Below are 8,476 nucleotides of genomic sequence, written 5' to 3'. Positions count from 1 at the left end.
GTATGATCATGACTGTAAAAACACCAAAACAAGAGTTTGGCAAAGACTGCCCAGTACCTCCCAATATTTATTATTCTCTTCTCCTCTCTAGTTGTACAATCTCCTGAGTTTAAGCTGGGCAAATGGTTGCCCAGTTAGAGGAAAAAAAAAAACAACAACAACAACAACAAACCTCAGCCTTTCTTGTAGCTAGGTGTGACCAATTGATTAATTCTGTTCCAATGAGATGTGAGCATAAGTGATGTAGGCACCTTCCTGGTCACATTCTTTATAAAGGAAACTGCTCCTCCTCCTCTTCTCTCTCCTTCAGGCCAGCTGGAAGGTTTATGTGATGCTGGTGAACCAGCTTCTACCATAAAGAAGCCTACTGGGGAATGGAATAGCAACCTGTTCCTGGATGACGTCATGGAGTAGAATTGCCCATCCACGATGAATCCCCCATCTGCTTCTGAATGTTATCTGGAAAAGAAACAACTTTCTATCTTGTATAAATCATTGTTGGTGGGATCTCTTTCTTGCAGGACCTTGGCTTATACCCTAACTCATAAAAGGGTTCAACATCATCATCATTATCATTTGTACTATGTTCAAAACTTTTATTTATTACTTTTAACCATCTTTATATATGAGAATATCTCCTTTTTAAAAAAATATTTTATTTATTCATGAAAGACAGAGAGAGAGGCAGAGACACAGGCAGAAGGAGCAGAAGCAGGCTCCATGCAGGTAGCCCAACATGGGACTCGATCCTAGGTCTCCGAGATCACACCCTGAGCCAAAGGCAGACACTCAACCGCTGAGCCACCCAGGTGTCCCTGAGAATATCTCCTTAAAAGACACAGGAGCTTATTTGTTTGTTTGTTTTAACCTAGAAAAAAGGCTCTATGACTACTTCCTTGGGAAGATTGTTAGTATTAACTGATACAATATGGTATTTATGAAATTTTCATAAACTTAAGAGGTTTGCAAGTCAAAAGTCATTATGTTAATTTTAAATTAGTAATCCATAATTGTGGAGGGTTAATGATATTTCTGCAAACATTTTAGCCAGCTAATGTAGTTCACCTCCCAGGGTGACATAATCCAGTCAACATATACATGCTTCCAGAGTAATTGTTTTTCTGGGCACTGTAAGATAGCAGTAGGAGAGGTCAACTAATATTCGATAAAGGAGGAAGGACTATCCATTGGAAGAAAGACAGTCTCTTCAATAAATGGTGCTGGGAAAATTGGACATCCACATGCAGAAGAATGAAACTAGACCACTCTCTTGCACCATACACAAAGATAAACTCAAAATGGATGAAAGATCTAAATGTGAGACAAGATTCCATCAAAATCCTAAAGGAGAACACAGGCAACACCCTTTTTGAACTCAGCCACAGTAACTTCTTGCAAGATACATCCACGAAGGCAAAAGAAACAAAAGCAAAAATGAACTATTGGGACTTCATCAAGATAAGAAGCTTTTGCACAGCAAAGGACACAGTCAACAAAACTAAAAGACAACCTACAGAATGGGAGAAGATATTTGCAAATGACATATCAGATAAAGGGCTAGTTTCCAAGATCTATAAAGCACTTATTAAACTCAACACCAAAGAAACAAACAATCCAATCATGAAATGGGCAAAAGACATGAACAGAAATCTCACAGAGGAAGACATAGACATGGCCAACAAGCACATGAGAAAATGCTCCGCCTCACTTGCCATCAGGGAAATACAAATCAAAACCACAATGAGATACCACCTCACATCAGTGAGAATGGGGCAAATTAACAAGGCAGGAAACCACAAATGTTGGAGAGGATGCGGAGAAAAGGGAACCCTCTTACACTGTTGGTGGGAATGTGAACTGGTGCAGCCCCTCTGGAAAACTGTGTGGAGGTTCCTCAAAGAGTTAAAAATAGACCTGCCCTACGACCCAGCAATTGCACTGTTGGAGATTTACCCCAAAGATACAAATGCAATGAAACGCCGGGACACCTGCACCCCGATGTTTATAGCAGCACCCCGATGTTTATAGCAGCAATGGCCACGATAGCCAAACTGTGGAAGGAGCCTCGGTGTCCATCGAAAGATGAATGGATAAAGAAGATGTGGTTTATGTATACAATGGAATATTACTCAGCTATTAGAAATGACAAATACCCACCATTTGCTTCAACGTGGATGGAACTGGAGGGTATTATGCTGAGTGAAGTAAGTCAGTCGGAGAAGGACAAACATTATATGTTCTCATTCATTTGGGGAATATAAATAATAGTGAAAGGGAATATAAGGGAAGGGAGAAGAAATGTGTGGGAAATATCAGAAAGGGAGACAGAACGTAAAGACTGCTAACTCTGGGAAACGAACTAGGGGTGGTAGAAGGGGAGGAGGGCGGGGGGTGGGAGTGAATGGGTGACGGGCACCGGGGGTTATTCTGTATGTTAGTAAATTGAACACCAATAAAAAATAAATTAAAAAAAAAAGATAGCAGTAGGAGAGATACTGAAGTATATAGAGACATAGATCTATTCAATTACTCCTTGGAAGTGGCTGCTTACCTTACTCATGTATAAAGCTGGCTCTAGTTATTTGGGAGACTGATTCAGTTCAGCACTTAAAAGAAACGTTATAAAATGACCTAATAAAGTGCCACTGTCTAATTGCAATAAGGGTTTCATTTGTTGATGTAAAAGCAAACCTAATTAATCTGTCATTAGCATAGCATTTGATTAATTTTACTCCACTCTCAAATTATTTAATGGATATAATTTTTTTCTGTAAACATTGCTGAATATCCACTGCAACAGAATCCACCTTAAGGAAATTTGCAAGTAAGATAAGGACCTTTCAGTCCTTATGTCATTTAACCTTTCTGCAAAACTCCTTCCTTCAAACTCTCTTATCCTGACTTTAGTGACTCATCCCTGGTTTGCTTTTAAACTTTTTGGCTTTCTTTCTTTGCTGCTCTTCTTCCACTTCTTATTTTGGAGATCCTCAGTATTCCTTCCTGAACCATTTCTTTTCACCTATCATTCTTAACCTTTCTGGAGTCATGAACCTCTTGGAGATTGTGCTGAAATACATTCTAGGGAGAGAATGTTGCATATAATTTTAGGATTATATGGACATACTGAAACAACTGGTAGACCCTCAAAGGGTCCTTACCTCTGAGATTAAGAACAACTTTTCCATGGCTTTAACTTCCACCCATGGTGCTTGATGATTCTTTTATATTTAGCCTGAATGTCTTTCTCTCTCCCCGCCGCCCCTCAAACTCCAGACCTACATCGAGCTGCTTATTATATTCCTCACTTGAATGTCAGATAGGTACCTTCAACTCAAACTCATAATATCCCAACTGAACTCATCATTATTCCCCTTCTCCTCAACTGTCCTTCATCTTATGGTTTCCATTTTGGTGAATGGCACCACATCCATGAAATTGCTCAAATTTTAAAGAAATAAAATCACTGGGTAGCCCAGGTGGCTCAGCGGTTTAGCGCCGCCTTCAGCCCAGGGTGTGACACGGGGGAGCCGGGATCGAGTCACACATCAGGCTCCCTTCGAGGAGTCTGCTTCTCCCTCTGCCTGTGTCTCTGCCTCTCTTTCTCTCTGTGTCTCTCATGAATAAATAAATAAAATCTTAAAAAAAAAAAAGAAATAAAAGCATCAATCCAGATTACTACTTCTGAAAAAGTTTGTTGAATGGCTAATTTAATGAATGAATAGAAGGATAGATCAAATATGATGAAGACAACAGAAAATACTATTGGGAATGATATAATAGAGCGATGGTCAAATGTGCACCTAAGTGCTAAGGCCGGTTTAATTAAGTAGTCTTCAAACAAATTAATATGTATTTATTAAGTATTTATTAGTACAAAACACTGTTGTAGGCACTGATTTGATTAAGAGTTAGACTTTAACAATATCTTCAGGGAAATGAGGAACATGATTTGTCAGAAAAAAGCAGTCACAGTATTTTAAGTGGGATAAATTTTTACTGAAGTTCAATTAATCTTACTTCATAACCAAGAAATGTTAAATTATTAATAGCTCGTCTAATTCTTTCTAACTAATAATAGCTCTCTAACTCTTCTGTAATTAATAATAGCTGCTCTTTGTTATGCCTTCAAAGATTTCAATATAGTTTATACACAGGAGCTATTATAATGAATACTCAAGAAGATGGGACATTCTTTGAAGTTTCAGGGCATTAAATTTGGCAGCTTTCCCTCCCCAAATTCCCATAGCTCTTTATTTGCCTTTCTCTGATGGCACTTAATTTCTCCTTCATTTTATGATTTGTGTGTGTATCTTACCTTTTATCAGAGAGATTTTTTCCTCCCACAGACTCTGTGTGTACTTAATTTTGTGTCTTACATCTGGAAGAACAGTAAATATTGAGTCAATGAATGTTTTTTAATATTAAAAAAAAACTAATTTAAAGGTAACATCAGGAGCCTCTGGGTGACTCAGTCAGTTAAGCATACAACTCTTTTTTTTTTTTTCTAAGATTTTATTTGTTTATTCATGAGGGACACAGAGAGAGAGAGAGAAAGGCAGAGACACAGGCAGAGGGAGAAGCAGGCTCCATGCAGGGAGCCCAATGTGGGACTTGATCCTGGGTCTCCAGGATCACGCCTGAAGACGGTGCTAAACCGCTGAGCCACCCAGGCTGCCCAGCATCCAACTCTTGATTTCAGCTCAGGTCCTGATTTCAGGGTTGTGAGATTGAACCCTGTGTTGGGCTCCACACTGGGCATGGAGCCTGCTTGGGATTCTCTCTCTTCCTTTCCCTCTGCTGGTAGCCCTGCTCATGCTCTCCGTCTCTTAAAAAATAAAAAATAAATAAAATAAATAAAGGTAACATCAAATAAGTCCTATGAATCAAGTAAATTTTGTTGCAAGTGATGTTAAGAAGTTTGTGATATTTTCCAATATGAGAGCAGCATACTGAACATTTAAGTAAGTTACAGATTTTTTTTTAGTACTTTAAGGCAGCCAGAAACATGCTAGCCCATCTTTTTTTTTAAAGATTTTATTTATTTTTTTGAGAGAGAGTACAAGCAGGGGGTGGGGGAGGGCAGAGGGAGAGGGAGAAGCAGACACCCCACTGAGTAGGGAGTCTTACACGGGGTACAACCCCAGGACCCTGGGAACATGATTTGAGCAGAAGGCAGATGATTGAGCCACTCAGGCACCCCCATGCTAACCCGTCTTAGAAAGTAATTTATGGGGCAAGGTATTATTAACTTGTTGAACTCAGCCTCCAGGGCTAGACCCTGTGGGTTCAGACCTGGCCTTGCCATTCAATGGCTAAGAGGCTGAGGACCCCTTGGTGCTCACTTTCCATCTCTGGAAAATGAGGATTTTAATGGGATTTATTTCCCAGAATTTTTTAAAAAATATTTTATTTATTAATCTAAAAAAAATAGGCCTCGGGCAATGTCAGAGGTGAGAAGAGAGTGCAGCTGTAGCTCAAGCTTGGTGCAGAAGCTCCAAAGAAGAGTAAATTTCAGAGAGGGTACCATGCAAAACATCGGAATAACAGCCTCTGAAAGCCAAGCCAGTCAGAGGATGATGAGTGATAGAGGGCTTCCTCTGCCTCACGCAAGAGCACTTCTTCATACCAGAGGCCTGCTCACTCCTGGGTCACGTGGCTGGCTATGTGTTTCCGCCGTGGTGAACCTTCATACAAGAGAAGGCCAGCATTCCTCAACCCATACGCATGCACAGGCAGCTGTCCTTATCATTTTAGGGAAAGGTCATGGCAGTGATAAGGAATTTGGGTTTTGCCTGAAAAAGGAATGCCCTTTGAGTAAATTCTCAGTTCATCTTAGAGAAGTGCTTTTCAGTTCCCACAACTGACTGGTAAATTTAACTCTACACCTAAGGTGTGATTTTTATATTATACTCAAAGTGGTAAGATTTGGGGTAAAAACAGTTTATCCCCTTGGTGTTCCAGAGTAAGTGTGGGAACAAGACACAACCAACAGACACCAAAGTTAGGCAATATGAATGTTCTTTGGCAAACAGGGTTGGAAACATAGCTTAAGTTCAATATTGGTCTTATTCTTCTTCCTATGATTTTCATTGCATTCTATAATTGATGACTTCAGTCTGTCCAATTTCTTGGTGTCTCACTATTACATTTTTCTTAGTAAAGGAGGAGACTTGTATTTCCTGTTAGCAGGACTTTCTTTTCTTGAATTTGTGCCATCTAATTATTCTGGTTTTTCTTCCTTTTATTCAAAATAGTATGGTGGGGCAAGAAGAAGCCAGGCCAGAACTTGCTCTTGTGTGTTCATAAATCTGTTAGAATCTGACAGAGGTCAGGAATGAGGTCTTTGGACTTTGGAGGTGATGTAATGTAGTTTGGGTGAACATATACTGTTTAAATTGGGACATTTTTGGAAATGAAAGGAGGCACTACTCAGATAAGACAATAAGACAGTGTAAATCAAGACTATCACAGGCAAAACCAGAATTTATGGTCATCCTAGTATGGTAGAAATGATCTGGACTTCTATCCAAATCTTGACTGTACCATTTTCTTGCTATAACTTGTGCAAAGTGATACAAACTCTCTGAACGTCATTTTCTACATCTGTAAAAGAAGGATAAAAATTCTCATATGTTGAGAGTGGGGGAGATGTCTGACATATTGTATATCCTTTGTAAATATTATCATGATGATGTCTGCTATGTATACCCTAAAATCCTTCAATGTAGACAGTATAATATTATAAATGAATTAGTTTAAGTTACTCTACTGGTGCAGTCAGTTGCCCCAGTCAGAAATTCCCACTCCAGGCTGGCAGTTTAGTGGTCTCATCAGAATGTAGGTACTACAGACACATCGTTGGATCTTATCTGAATTCAGGCCAAAGATCATTTTATTTAATATAACAAATGTCAAAAATGAATTTTCTTTGTTGGAATTAGTGGTTTGTTAGTCATAATAATGGACATTAGCAATAGGCTCTCATTGATAGAATTTCTAATGATTTCTAAGATGTATGGACTGGCTAACATATTTTAGAAGTACTCCCATGCTTGCAGAACAAGTTGTTGAGGGGACGCCTGAGTGGCTCAGTGGTTTAGCACCTGCCTTCAGCCCAGAGTGTGATCCTGGAGTCCCAGGATCGAGTCCCACATCAGGCTCCCTGCATGGAGCCTGCTTCTCCCTCTGCCTATTCTCTGCCTCTCTCTCTCTCTGTCTCTCTCTCTGTGTCTCTCATGAATAAATAATAAATAAAATCTTTAAAAAAAAACCAAGTTATTGAGAAGCTGGACCAGGGGCACCTGGGTGGCTCAGTGGTTGAGCATCTGCCTTTGGATCAGGTCATGACCCTGGGGTCCTGGGATCAAGTCCTACATCAGGCTCCTGGCAGGGAGCCTGCTCCTCGTTCTGAGTATGTCTCTGCCTCTCTCTATCTATCTCATGAATAAATAAATAAAGTCTTAAAAAAAAGAAAAGAAAAAGAAGCTGGACCATTAGGGATGGTGTGTAGGATGGAGGATTTCCAGTTGTCTGATGCTGTAAGGGTGACAGAGTCCTGGCTCTGGAATATTGTTCCTTTGCCTCTAGTGAACCTTTCATGCAAGGTCATGATTACAGTTGCTAAATGGAAAGAGACCAGGCACTTCATCAAACTCACAGAACAGGTGCTATGTGTTACCTGTTTCTGCCTGCTAACAAATGTTTGTTTAATAAATGTCTGTATGTATGACAGAAATTGGCCTGAAATTTAGTTTAATAATAAAAACTGGTTATGAGGTTGTTGAAGAATAGTTCATTTTCATCCCAATTCCTATGTTGGCTGCTATTACTATCTACCAAAAAAATTAGGCAGTCATTTTGCATGATTCAAACATTTTCAAGTTATTTCTCTGGTTTTAACCACTACTGTGATTCTACATCTGGAGCTTCTGCCCACCTCCGTTGGCCATCTGGAATGAAAAAAAACAAAGAAACCAAATTTTAGAGAAATTGACTTGCATGGAATAGAAAATGGCAGATTCAGGTGTAGAGCTCAAATCATGTGATTTGAAGTTCAGTGCTCAGGAGTGGGTACAAAGCAAGTGTGTGTGTGTGTGTATGTGTGCATGTACATACATGCCAGTGCCAGATGAAGAGGAAGAGCAGAAAGGAAAGTGATGTGATATGAGGTGACATAGAGGAAAAGCAGAAAAAAACATTAAACAATACTGTGGGTGCTCTGACAACCGAAAGAAGGTGCTAAAATTAAGTGCAAAACCCCAGAGAAGGGTTGGGAAGACTCTGAAGTTAGTATTTAAGAGCTAGTTCTTTAAAAAATTTTTTTTTAATTTATTAGGGAGAGAGAGAGAGCACATACGTTCCAGCACAAGTGGGGGGAAGGGTAGGAAGGGGTGGAGAGGAGGGACAAAAGGAGAAGTAAGCTCCCCACTGAGCATGGAGCCCACTTTGGGAATGGGTCCTAGGACCTGAGATCATG

The sequence above is a fragment of the Canis lupus genome, chromosome 7 (genome assembly GCF_003254725.2).
Source record: "Canis lupus dingo isolate Sandy chromosome 7, ASM325472v2, whole genome shotgun sequence".
Taxonomy (NCBI): Eukaryota; Metazoa; Chordata; class Mammalia; order Carnivora; family Canidae; genus Canis; species Canis lupus.
Note: the sequence above shows the minus strand (reverse complement) of the source record.